This window comes from Gymnoscopelus microlampas, assembly GCF_963454915.1.
Source record: "Gymnoscopelus microlampas genome assembly, chromosome: 10".
In the NCBI taxonomy this organism is placed as follows: domain Eukaryota; kingdom Metazoa; phylum Chordata; class Actinopteri; order Myctophiformes; family Myctophidae; genus Gymnoscopelus; species Gymnoscopelus microlampas.
This window is the reverse complement of record NC_139947.1, coordinates 2,799,409-2,812,576: the sequence shown is the minus strand read 5'-3', so window position 1 is coordinate 2,812,576 and position 13,168 is coordinate 2,799,409. Positions and strand designations below refer to the sequence as shown.

General features: G+C 43.2%; 1 long non-coding RNA gene across 1 annotated transcript; it reads left to right on the top strand.

Moving 5' to 3' along the window:
- The first annotated feature begins 11,102 nt into the window (after positions 1-11,102).
- Positions 11,103-11,656, top strand: LOC311053208. The gene is made up of 3 exons (XR_014601623.1): positions 11,103-11,177; positions 11,372-11,450; positions 11,615-11,656. It is a non-coding gene; the product is annotated as an uncharacterized lncRNA (long non-coding RNA).
- The last annotated feature ends 1,512 nt before the right edge of the window (positions 11,657-13,168 follow it).

Below are 13,168 nucleotides of genomic sequence, written 5' to 3'. Positions count from 1 at the left end.
ATGACATATTAATTGGGTTGATTTAATTTGATCATGTTGACATCATCAGATTGTGTAATTCCTTTGCTTTAATATCCAGGACATGTCACTGTCATGTTGTACTACAATGAATGATAATATTGTTGCTGACAGGCAGAAACCTTGTATCTCCATTCAGTATCACATCTGCTTGTATGCCCTAATTTATACCATGTTGTAGGACACAGTGTCATAAAGTAAGAGTGGCATTTCATCCTAAGCATTAAAAAAAACTACAGAGAGAGCTACAGTTGTGTTTTTACCTGTATGGGTCCTCATGTGCTTCTTCAGATCACCCATTTGAGCAAAGCCTTTGGCACAAACTGTACAGGCAAATGGCTTTTCCCCTGTATGAGTCATCACGTGTCTCTTCAAATGACCCATGTGAGCAAAGCCTTTGTCACAAACTGTACAAGTAAAGGGCTTTTCCCCTGTGTGGGTCCTCATGTGCATTTTCAGATCACCCATTTGAGCAAAGCCTTTGGCACAAACTGTACAGGCAAATGGCTTTTCCCCTGTATGAGTCCTCATGTGTCTCTTCAGACGACACATTTGAGTAAAGCTTTCGGCACAAACTGTACAAGCGAAGGACTTTTCCCCTGTGTGGGTCCTCATGTGTATCTTCAGCAAATCCATTCTAGCAAAGCCTTTGGCACAAACTGTACAAGTAAATGGCTTTTCCCCTGTGTGGGTGCTCATGTGCGTCTTCAGTTTATCCTTTCGAGCAAAGCCTTTGGCACAAACTGTACAGGTAAATGGCTTTTCCCCAGTGTGTATCCTCGTGTCGTTTTAGATGCTTCATTTGACCAAAGCCTGTGCCACACTCTGTACAATTACAGGTTTTCTTCCCAGTGTGAATCCTCATGGATGGATTTTGTTTGGATGATTTCAGGTCATGGGACAGCTTGCTGTTGAAAGACAATTTTTTCCCTTTCAAATGTCTTGTCTTGAGTGATTTCGGTGTGTTTAAAGGACAACTTTGGTTTTTTACAACCAATGTTTATGTTTTAGATTGTAATTAAAGTAAATAAAAGATGAGTGTTAAAAAATTTAAATTTACTGCTTTCTATAGTTTTAGCAAATTTCACAATCTTTTTTACAGTGTTTTCACAGTGGGCGGGGGCATTCTGTCCGGTGGCTAAATATGCATTTTTTTTAACACATTAACCCGGCGTTTTCTTTATTATTATTTACAGTAGCTCTTCTAGCCCCCAATAACTCACATCTGGCCATCTCAGACAGCCGGACCTTTTTTATTGTGTAAAAAAGGCATATTTAGCCACCGGACAGAATGCCCCCGCCCACTGTAAAAAATATCGCAAAAAATGCTAAAACTATAGAAAGCAATAAATGAAAAAAAAATTACACTCATCATTTATTTACTTTAATTACAAGCTAAAATATAAACCTTGGTTGTAAAAAACCAAAGTTGTCCTTTAAAGCTGACTGATCTTCCCTTGTCTCCTTCCACTCATCGCTGTCTTCAGTATCAGATTCAGAACATTGTGAAGAGAGAAGCTGTCCATCACTAGTTGGTCGGGATGTTCCACAGTCCTCTACATCGGCTTGTGTGTTCATGTGTTCAGTTGAGGTGCTGGCTAGAGGCTCTGTCTCTCTGTTTTCATCATCATCTTCATGTTTCACTGCTAGTAATGTCAGCGTTAGACTGAAAGAACGAGCCCAATCGATGGTCTTGAAGGGCGGAGCCAAACCCAGGCGCTGGATTCCAGCGCCTGGGTTTGGAGCACTCTGATTGGTTAGGAGATAACAAGGTCCTAAGACCAGCGTTCCTGCAAGGTTCTCCCAGGCTTTTTTTCTTTTGAAACAAAAAAAAAGGCATGGGTTTCCGAGGCTATGTCAGCGTTGACCCAGCAGCCTCCTCTGGTCTTTGAAGTAGCTCCTGCTGCTCCTCTTTGATCTGCGGAGGCTCTGGTTCCTCCTGGACCAGACTAGGATTCCTCTCCTGCTGTTCAACGTAAACCTCCTCTTTACACACAGGGAGGTGGAGGAAGTCTAGACAAAAGATAAAATCACAGTAAACCATTGAATGGAAAAGGAACTTTAACATTTTCCATACTGTGTTTCCTTTAGTTGCATCGGCAGAGTTCTCCGACAGCTTGTCATTACACACTGTTGATAATAGGCTATTTATAGCTCCTCTACCATTAATTAATCATATACACATGAATGCAGATTCTAAAACTCATGTTACAGCTGTGATATTTTGTCCATGTTGAAATTATTCCCATGAGCAACACACACAGACTGTAAAGAGGGAAAATGATGTGGGTTGACCTGGGAAACAGAGCTAATTTAATTTGAAAGCCTGAATGCTGTTGTAGTATTATGTAACAACTCTGCCACTGGCTTCCCTTTCTCGCTCATGAGCAGTCCAATTTCACACACATAATTGAAAAACATAAATGAATAAAATAGAATCTCCTCTGCTCCAGCAGTGGACTTCAGTGTGATAAGAGTATGATTAATACAATTAACCATTTTGATAAGAGGCAGGAGAACACATTGTTCCTTGTGTATAATGATGTAATTGCAGCCCTAGTGGTCTTCAGTACAGGGTGTTAGGTACTCATACACAGTGGATGGTTATCTGCCATCTATTGTCTTCTAAATACACACAACAAGCTGCCAGTGAGAGCAGCATCTGAGTGGTTGCTGTACACATACAGAGTAGATAATAGATTATCATTAATTATTTTGGCCCCAAAACATACATTGAACCCCTTTGGTGGCTGTGCTTATTAACAATTAATTTAAGGTTAAATATTATTTTTGTTATCATTATACGCATATCAACGAATCAACGGAAAAAACATTCTAATTGGTTTATTTTATAGTTGACAAAATGTATCAATTTGATTAAGCACTAAAGCCCTACTTCATACTGTGTCTTATAATGGTGTCGTGCAAACATAACAAACATGGCAAATCTACAAGCTCACAACGTGTCATGATGTGAGCTTGTAGATCTGCTTTTTTGGTTATTTTTAGTAAGAAAATAGGGATGCCAGGTTCTCAGTTGTTAACTGTTGCAGCCCTGTTGGGCTTAATGATCCATTTATGCTACTGTATTTTTAAAATTAAAGAAAAATAAAGAACATTTCAAAATGTCTTCCCAAAACCAATGATTTTTTAAAATAATACATTACAATTTATCACTGCAAAAAAAACAAGGTTTCCGGCTATGAAAACCGATGAATATGAGATGTAAATTCAGAGAATTTACAAGAATTTACAAGAGTTTTCCACTCGGAAAACTCAAAGTTTTGTGAGTCGGTAAACTCCTGTATGGTACCAAATTAAGTACGCGTGACCCCCTGCTGGGGTTGCTACTAGAAAATCACACCTTCAGCCCTAACCTGGATTTCCACAATTTGCCTCCCTCCTCCCTATCTCGAGCAATGCTACTGAGCATGTGCAATAAGCCACCTATGATTGGCTGTGACGTAGGTGGGCGTCCCTCCCTTATTTTGGGGGTCACATTGTGTGTGTGGGGGGGGGGGGGGGGGGGGGGCTCACAAGGTGACCCCCCTCCTAGGGACCTGGGGGGTGGTCCTGGGGGGTGGTAAGAGAGCTAAAAATGAGCTGTTCTGTGCCGGTGTGTCTCGCCGCACGCGGTGGTGATGAAGGGAACGCGGGTCTCTTCTGTTGTCTTTCCTCTCCTGAAGCACCTGGCATAAAGCACCTGGGCGGCATTGGCTCAGGGGTAGAGTGGCCGGGTAGAGTGAGCTGGAAAACCGCAAGGTTCCCAGTTCGATCCCGGGCTGGGGCGCTCCCCTAGAGTTAGTGTCGAAGTGTCCTTGAGCAAGACGCTGAACCCCTAATTGCTCCCGATGAGCAGGTTGGTGCCTTGCATGGTTTCCTCCGCCATCGGTGTATGAATGTGTGTGTGAATGGGTTAATGGCACAATCAATGTAAAGCGCTTCGGATAGAAGCGCTATATAAATGCACCATTTACCATTTTTACCAAAGCAGAAAGCTCCTCATCTCTCTCGGGTGGAGATGAAACAATCCACACCGCCCGTCCATCTACGATGCCGTCCTCTTCATCTGACATTAGTTCAGGAACTGCATGCGCCCACACGGCCCTTTCTCCATCAGACTCCAGATATGCAGTCCTGGTGGTCATCAACTGTAAAACATATGCAGTCCTGGTGGTCATCAACTGTAAAACATAGAATAGCAATTAAATTATGTATTACATTACCATTATTACAGGAACACAGAATGTAAAACAAAAAAACATCTTACAAACAGTTCCATATAACTTACCCTCAATCTTCTCTGTCGGGTCTTCATTGAGGCATTCAGCTTTTTCTTCTGGTCAGCATTCTCTGGCTGGTCCAGGCGATGGCTTCTTCTCAGAGACTCAAAGTGTGTCCTGCAAGCCGCTGAAATACAAGGAAAACACATTTAGGATCTATTTAGTTGTTTATCTACACAAACAACACAATTCCACATCTACACTGCTCTAAAAGAGAACCTACATGTGACTGCAATTTTTAACTGGCCCCTGTAAAAGTCTAAGCTTTTACTGGAGCCAGTGGTGGAAGATGTACTTATATATTTTACTTAAGTAAAAGTAGCATATATTTCTTACCCGTTATAACGTCACGGTCTTCGTCGGGGAAAGCAATGCTGACCTGATCCAACATATGGGTCATCACTGCAAGATTATGTGGAGAATTGATACTGAAAATAAAAAGACAGAATGTTAGTTTATTCCAGCACACACAGCCATCAGTTCCAGACTCCAACCCCCTCCATTCGAAGCTCACACCTCCACCCCACCCTATTCAAAGCCTGCGTCAAAACCCACCTTCCCCTCCCCCCTAATTCAAACCTCTGTTTCTGCCTTAGCTTACTGGTTCCTTTTTAGAAGTATTTATCTCCTAATAAAGTTGTTGTTTTGTTGTAAAGCGACTTTGGGTACTAAGAAAATCGCTATATAAATGTTATGTATTGTTATTACTTAGCTGGGGTAAATTACACAGTGATACAACAAAACAAAAAAACGTACCTTTCTTTTGGATCAAGTCTCATGGCATTGTTTTCAGAGTTGTGTAGACGTCTCACCGCCTCCTGCAAACAGAAAGATTCACAAAGTTAGTTGGACTATAAAAGCATAAAGGCATTCTCGCCTTAGGTGGACACACACAGCCCCTATTTGCAGACATAATTTCACTTACCGCAAGCTTTGAATTCTTTGCTCTTTTAATCCTTTTTGCGGGCAGTGTAGAATCAGTGGCATTCTCAGCAGCAGTAGTAGCAGCACCATGCAACTGCTCGATCTTCTCGAATCTATCTTCTAAACATTGAATTTTACAAAGAAGTTATAAATTATTATAACACCAAACAACCACCTGTAAGAGCGCACACGGCAGCGCACAGACGGCAATGGATTGGAGTTGAGCTCAACGCGCAGCTCTCTGTGTAAAATCCTCACAGTGAGACTGGAGACTGCTGCTGCGTCAACAGCGGTGTTGCCAGACTTTGCGAGAGAAATAAGCAAACAGGTCTATGAAAACAAGCCCAAAAGAAGCGACTATAAAAGGCCACACGAGCACTTCAAAGCTATATATGTCGTCCATTAAACAATGTGCATATTTATAAATGTTGTCTATTTGAAAATAGACGATCTACAAGCTCACAACCGTTCTACCATTATTTACAAGCAACTTCAGAAAAATGAGCCCAATGTGGCTTATAATAATCAGACCAGGCAACACTGCAGACAGATACTAGGGGTGCGTTCGGAAATACAGCACTGAGCACGGCCCAGGGCTTACTTTTGATTGACTCTCTTTCAGATGTTTCCTTTACTCTTAACCTTAAACTGATCAGATGGTTTGGTTAAAGGAACTATAATCTATTAAAGTGTCTTTCTTTGGTTCTGATTGTTACTATATGGAAGTCCATAGGTCCAAAAATTAAATAATAAATACCTCAATGAAATAAATAATAAACACAATGATATAAATACAAAATACAATTAAATAAATAAGAAATACAAGTAAATAAATAAATGTATTTATTTATTGTGTATTTTTTTTTATATCATTGGGTTTTCTATTTATTTCTTTGTGGTTCTTTGTGGTTCTGTCAAACTTTATATATTACATGATGCCGCTTTTAGCTATTTAATCAAGTCCATAGGTCCAAAAATTTAAAAATAAATATCGCAATGAAATGAATAAAATCCACAATGAAATTAATAAAAAACACAATGATATAAATAAAAATACAATTAAATAAATAAATCTATTTATTTATTGTGTAATGTTTTTTATTTTATTGCGTTTTATATTTATTTCATTGTGACTTTTAATGTTGCCACTTTTAGCTATTTCATAAGGTACATTGGTCCAAAAATGTTATTGCCACTCGGCTGTGGTGGAAGGCAAAGCTGCTTTCATCTCAGCCTACGCATCCTTGCTCTCCCTCAACTTCCTTGCTCTGACTGAGACCTGGATCCCACCAGAAAACACAGCTACGCCCGCGGCTCTGTCAGATGTGTACTCTTTCTCTCACACTCCCAGAGCCGTGCGGATAGGTGGTGGTGCTGGTCTACTAATTTCCAGAAAATGGAAATACTCTCCTGTCTCACTGTCACAATTCTCTCCTACCTCCTTCGAATTTCATGTGGTCACTGTCTCTCATCCAGTCAAGCTCACCATTGCAGTTGTTTATCGCCCACCGGGCCCTGCTGGTGGCTTCCTGGAAGAGCTGGACACTCTAGTCTCTCACTTCCCTGTCGATGGCTCTGGATTCATCCTTCTGGGTGACTTCAACCTCCCGACTGAGAAGCAGCGAGACCCACTCCTTTCGTTTCTCGCCGCCTTCGACCTAGTTCTCTCCCCATCTCCCCCTACCCACGAGGCTGGCAACCAACTGGACCTGATCTTCACCAGATGCTGCTCTACAGCTAACCTGTCCGTCACTCCTCTTTCCAGTGAAAAGGTTAGAAAAGGTAAGAAATTATCTGATCACTACTTCATGTCCTACTCTCTCTCTCTCTCCTCTCCCCCCTCACAGCCCCTCCCTACCCACATGATTTCCTCACGTCGCAACCTTCGCACACTATCCTCCACTGATCTCTCCTCCTCTGTTCTCTCTGCTCTCCCTGCCCCTGAATCCTTTGCTCTTCTATCCCCTGACACCGCCACTGATCTTCTTTTCTCTACCCTATCCTCTTCTCTAGACCATCTCTGTCCCCTCACCACCAGGCCTGCACGCCAAACTCCACCTGCTCCCTGGTTGTCGGACTCAGTGCGCACTGAGAGACGGAGCCTGAGAGCGGCTGAGCGCAAATGGAGAAATGGCAACCTCCCGGAGGACCTTCTTACCTTCCAAACTCTCCTTTCTACCTTTTCCTCCTCTCTATCAGCTGCTAAAGCTGCTTTCTTCTGCACTAAAATTCAGGCTTCTGCTTCCAACCCTAAAAAACTATTTGAAACTTTCTCCTCTCTCCTGCAACCACCTCCCCCTCCTCCCTCCTCCTCCCTCCTCCCTGACGACTTCGCCAACTTCTTTGACAAGAAGGTGAACGATATCCGATCCTCCTTCACTCCTCCCCCGGCTGATGCCCTGCGCACTACCCACACCTGTCTGCCTTCCACCCCTCCCTCCCTATCTTCATCTACTCCTCCTCCCTCTCCCCCACCCTCTCTATCCCACTTCTCTCCCCTCTCCTCTAAAGAGGTCCTTCTCCTTGTTACCTCTAGTCGCCCCACCTCATGCTCCCTGGACCCGGTCCCATCCCCTCTGCTGCAGTCCTCTGCACCTGAACTCCTTCCCTTCTTAACCCACCTTATTAACACCTCCCTGACGTCTGGCTACTTTCCCTCTGCTTTCAAGACTGCCAGAGTCACCCCCCTCCTGAAGAAACCGACACTTGACCCCTCTGAGATCAAGAACTACAGACCGGTTTCCCTTCTATCCTTCCTATCTAAAACTCTCGAACGTGCTGTCTTTAAACAACTGTCTTCCTATCTCCACCAGAACAACCTCCTGGACTCCAACCAGTCGAGGTTCAAAGTGGGTCACTCGACAGAGACTGCCCTCCTGGCAGTGACGGAGTCGCTCCATGCCGCTAGAGCGAACTCTCTCTCCTCCGTCCTGATACTCCTGGACCTGTCTGCAGCGTTCGACACAGTGAACCACCAGATCCTCCTCTCCACCCTCGAGGGGATGGGTGTCTCAGGCTCTGCACTCTCCCTGTTTGCATCCTACCTGACGGGTCGCTCCTACCAGGTGATGCTGAGAGGGTCTGTGTCAGAACCACACAGGCTCACTACTGGGGTTCCCCAAGGCTCGGTTCTGGGTCCTCTTCTTTTCTCTCTCTACACTACATCTCTTGGTGCTGTCATCCACTCCCATGGCTTTTCCTACCACTGCTATGCCGATGACACCCAGCTGATCCTCTCATTCCCCCCCTCTGACACACAAGTGGAGGCACGCATTGCTGCTTGTCTGGCTGACATCTCGGAGTGGATGTCGACAAACCACCTGAAGCTCAACCTGGACAAGACCGAGCTGATGTTCATCCCGGGGAAGGGCTGTCCTCACCGAGACATGGCCATCACCATTGAGAATGCTGTGGTGACGTCAACTCGGACTGCGAAGAATCTGGGTGTGACCCTGGACGATCAACTGTCGTTCTCGGCTAACATCGCATCAGTGACACGGTCCTGCAGATTCCTCCTCTACAACATCAGGAGGATTCGCCCCTTCCTCACGGAGAAAACAGCCCAGGTGCTGATCCAGGCTCTTGTCATCTCCCGCCTGGACTACTGCAACTCCCTCCTTGCTGGTGCTCCGGCATCAGCCATCAGACCTCTGGAGCTTGTTCAGAAAGCTGCGGCTCGTCTGGTGTTCAACCGCCCCAAGTTCTCCCACACAACTATCCTTCTCCGTTCTCTGCACTGGCTCCCCGTAGCAGCTCGCATTCAGTTTAAAACCCTGGTGCTAGCCCATAGAGCAGTGAAAGGAACAGCTCCTTCTTACCTCCGGGTTTTGGTCAATGCCCACACCCCTGCCCGACCACTCCGGTCTGCCACCTCGGGGCGACTGACTCCCTCGCCACTCAACGGTCCTTCTGGTCGATCGACACGGTCACGACTTTTTTCTGTTCTGGCCCCACAGTGGTGGAATGAACTTCCCACTGATGTCAGGACAGCAGAGTCACTGCCCATCTTTCGCCGCAGGCTGAAAACCCACCTCTTCAGGAAACACTATCCTTCCTCTTTGCCTGGCCTACTTGTTGTTAACTAGTTGTACGAACTCTTGCTTTATTTTTGTATTGTTTTATTGGATCTTGTTTAGTCGATACACTTATTTGTTTTAGCTCGTGCTCATTTGATTTTGCCATTTTTGTCTCATCTGTTTAAGAAAGTAGGTAGCTGATATATTGCACTTTTACCTTAGCGCTAGGTATACTCTTGGTTGCTTGTTTTTGCAGGAAATGTACTTAAAACTTCTGGTGATTAGTAGTTTTCGTTCCCTACCTATGTTGAATACACTTATTGGAAGTCGCTTTGGATAAAAGCGTCTGCTAAATGACTGTAATGTAATGTAATGTAATGTTATAACAAATACCACAATGAAATATATAAAAAACGCAATGAAATAAATAAAAAATGCAATGAAATAAATAAATTAATGTATTTATTTGATTGTGTTTTTCATTTAATTGTGCTTTTTATTTATATCATTGTGTCTTTAATTATTTCATGCTGACTTTTCATAATCATGGCTTTTTCAAAAGAATGGCTCCATTAACCGAATCATGGTTTGACATCGCCGTCTGTCAATCAACAGGAACGGGGCGGGATCATGGGCGGGGTCTAAATGTAACACTCATTCAAACCAAAGCAACAGATTGTTGAGAAGCCGATTGCGCACGGAAGCCTATGATGGAAGCCCATTGGACAAGGAGTAGTTCCGGCTGAGGGGTTCACTTCCGGTTCACTTCCGCGTCTATGGTAAACATAACAATAACTCCTTATTTTTAACTATGAATAACCCACCTTGTATTCCGTGACCATTTTAACTGCTTTAAGTTTATTTACTATTGTTTGCCCCATGTCTTTGTTTCTTTGGTTAATTTATTTACCGATCGATTTTATCTATTAGTGTCTTCGACGTTTATTAGAAAGGGAAAAGTTGCTTCAATGCTGCACACAGGGAGAAAGAGAGGTAAAGAAATAACGCAACAACTCATTTGGTAATTAAACGTTTGTTGGGTGTTTGTCTGCGGGGTCTTTAAAGGCTTTTGGGCTGTATTGCACGTAAAAAAAAAAGTTTACTGTTAGTTAGCCACAAAAGCTTACCAGATCAACACAAAACGTTCAAGTCTACGGTCAACGTGGGTCTAACAGATCCCACGTTGACCGTAGACTTGAACGTTTTGTGTTGATCTGGTAAGCTTTTGGTTTAGCCTATATTCTCATTTATTTATGCATATATATCAGAGCTTGATATGAGACATATCAATTAATTGGTGTTTGTTATTATGTTAGCTGCATACTTTTGTTTACCTGCATGTAATGGAGTCTGAATGCTTTCTGAGTTCTTAAAAAACACAACGTTGTTACTAGATACACATTTAAAGTTTATGGATGATCTTGGACAGGGGTATTCAACGGGGGGTCCTCAGACTTACTACAGGGGGTCCGCCAAATCTTTGTGTAATAGTATTATATTTTTTTACTTTAACCACTTGAACCCTGGCATCCCTTTTCTGATGAGAACTTTAGCCAAAAATAGCAGATCTGCGAGGCGTTGTGAGCTTGTAGATCAGCTATTTTTTGGCAAAGACTTAAAGGTGTAGAGGGGGGAAAAGAGCAGTAAAAGTTACAATTTACAATATAATATACAATATAGAGGGGGTCCCTGCTTCATCTCTCTCTCAGCTAGGGGGTCCTTGGCCTGAACACGTTGAAGACCCCTGATCTAGGATGTAAAATGATATGTGTACACTTGGATGCATGATAAATGGTGGATTATCTACCTAAACAACCAGTCACATAGTGTTGTGACCTTGTAGATCTGCCATGTTTGAATTGAGTCCTGACAACCAGAAAGCCTGCATGGATACATGTTCAGACACCAGCAGATACAGGAAGGACAGTGGTGACAGGTATTGTTATTACAATACCTCCAAGTTACCACCAAGTCAAATATACTTCTATGTGCAAGACATTGTACCTAAAATAATGCAGCATTCTTTATGTGTGATTCTTCTACACTCTGCAGCCCTGTCTCTCCCTGTACCCAAACTATTATGGCATGTTGTATTATGTATTATTACATTACATTTTCTTTGCTGTGAAGTGGAGCCATCCAGCTCAGTCCCTGTGTCATCTTCAGTGACACCACAAACTTATGTTTGGCTGGAAAGCATGCAAGCTAGGTAACATAAGAATGACAGAGCTTGCCTTTTATTTTATAATATGCATCGTTATTCTTTGCATGTGTTGATAACTATATTCATTTCATAAAGATAAGTTGGCATTATCTTGTCTGTTGTACTTGCTGTAATAGTATTTTATTTATAAACTGCTCTTATTCTCCCAGACCATCTGCCCTTCTGAAGCCTCTGTATGTCAACATTATTTCATAGTATTATTTTTATGATTTAATTTAAGCACACCGCCATACCCACTGGCTCAACAGCTGGCACCAGCAGCACAGCCTCTGCCCTTCCACACCCTCCCAGACCCTCTCTCCCCAGCCATCACTCCAGTAGCAGTTAAGCAACAGCTGGTGGTAAGTGTTTTGTCACAGGATCCATCATCTGTTTAACTTGCATAATGTTGTGAATTGTATGTTTTATTGTGTAACCCCCCCCCCCCTCCTCCTCCTCTTTTTATTGTATATCCACTCCCCATCATCACCATTTCAGCCTACTTCCTTCCTCTACACCTCACCCTCACCACTGTTTCCACTGCTACAGCTACTGTTCCTGCTGGGCTACCTGGGGTGATCCAAGCAGCACCTGAGCAGCAGCTGGTAAGTATTTGTTTACACTGACAGATGTGCCATTTTCTGATTGTGATATTGTGTTTTTGAATTTGATTTGATGTATCATATATTTACCAGGCTGTGGAAGTGTGCAGTATCCCAGGGATGGACAGAGTGGATAGGCTGGCAGAGTACTTGGTGAGACTGAGGAAAGAAACTGGCCAAACACTGAACCAGGTGCGGAAAAACAACAGAGCGCTTCAAGTATTCAAGGAAATCTGAATTGACACCAGGTGTGGAGAGTATGACACGTTGTGTCTTAGGTTCATCAGTATCCCTAAAGTTGTAAAACTTTGTAACATTCATAACCCCAAAAACACAAGGGGGTTCAGTTCATCAAGATAGACTCTAGTCAAAGTAAGATCAGGGAGCTGGTTGACCTGTCCAAGGGCCTTGGGCAGCCCGAATGGTAGAAAAATTCTAAATGCAGCTACTGCCACCAGCCCTATCCCAGGAAACGGACAGTATTGTTACTTATACTGTGCCCAAAATGCTGCTATTCCACTTGACCAGTGGATGGAGATGAAGAGGGCAGATGTCTGCCCTCCCTGCTCATTATGCTAGGGTGGGATGACTCAGGATAGAGGACAGAGTAAAGCAACTTGCAATAGGCCTGGTCTTCAAGATACGCGAGAAATCATGTACCTGTCAGACTACTGCGTAAAAGACACACAGGCACAACACCAGAAGGATCTTACTGAACCCAATTTTGGCACAGAAATGGGGTCAAATTCGTTACCTTTTATTACTACTCTTGTATATATGATGTTTTTGCATATTACAGTATATTATCGTTTGTCAACTACCAGCAGATAGCAGGTAGATGATACCCAGCTGCATACATCCGTCTCACCAGACAACCCCAATGCCCTGAGTGATCTCACTTCTTGCCTTAATGACATCCATATTTGGATGTGTATAACTTTTTAAAACTTAACAAGGGAAAAACAGAGATTCTCCTCACCGGCCCCAAATCTGATAGACAAATTACAGTCAATGCTTGGATCTCTGGCTAGACAGGTCATAACAGGTGTGATCTTAGACTGTGACCTAAATTATAATTCCCATTTTAACAAGGTCACAAGAACAGCCTTTCTTCATTTGAGA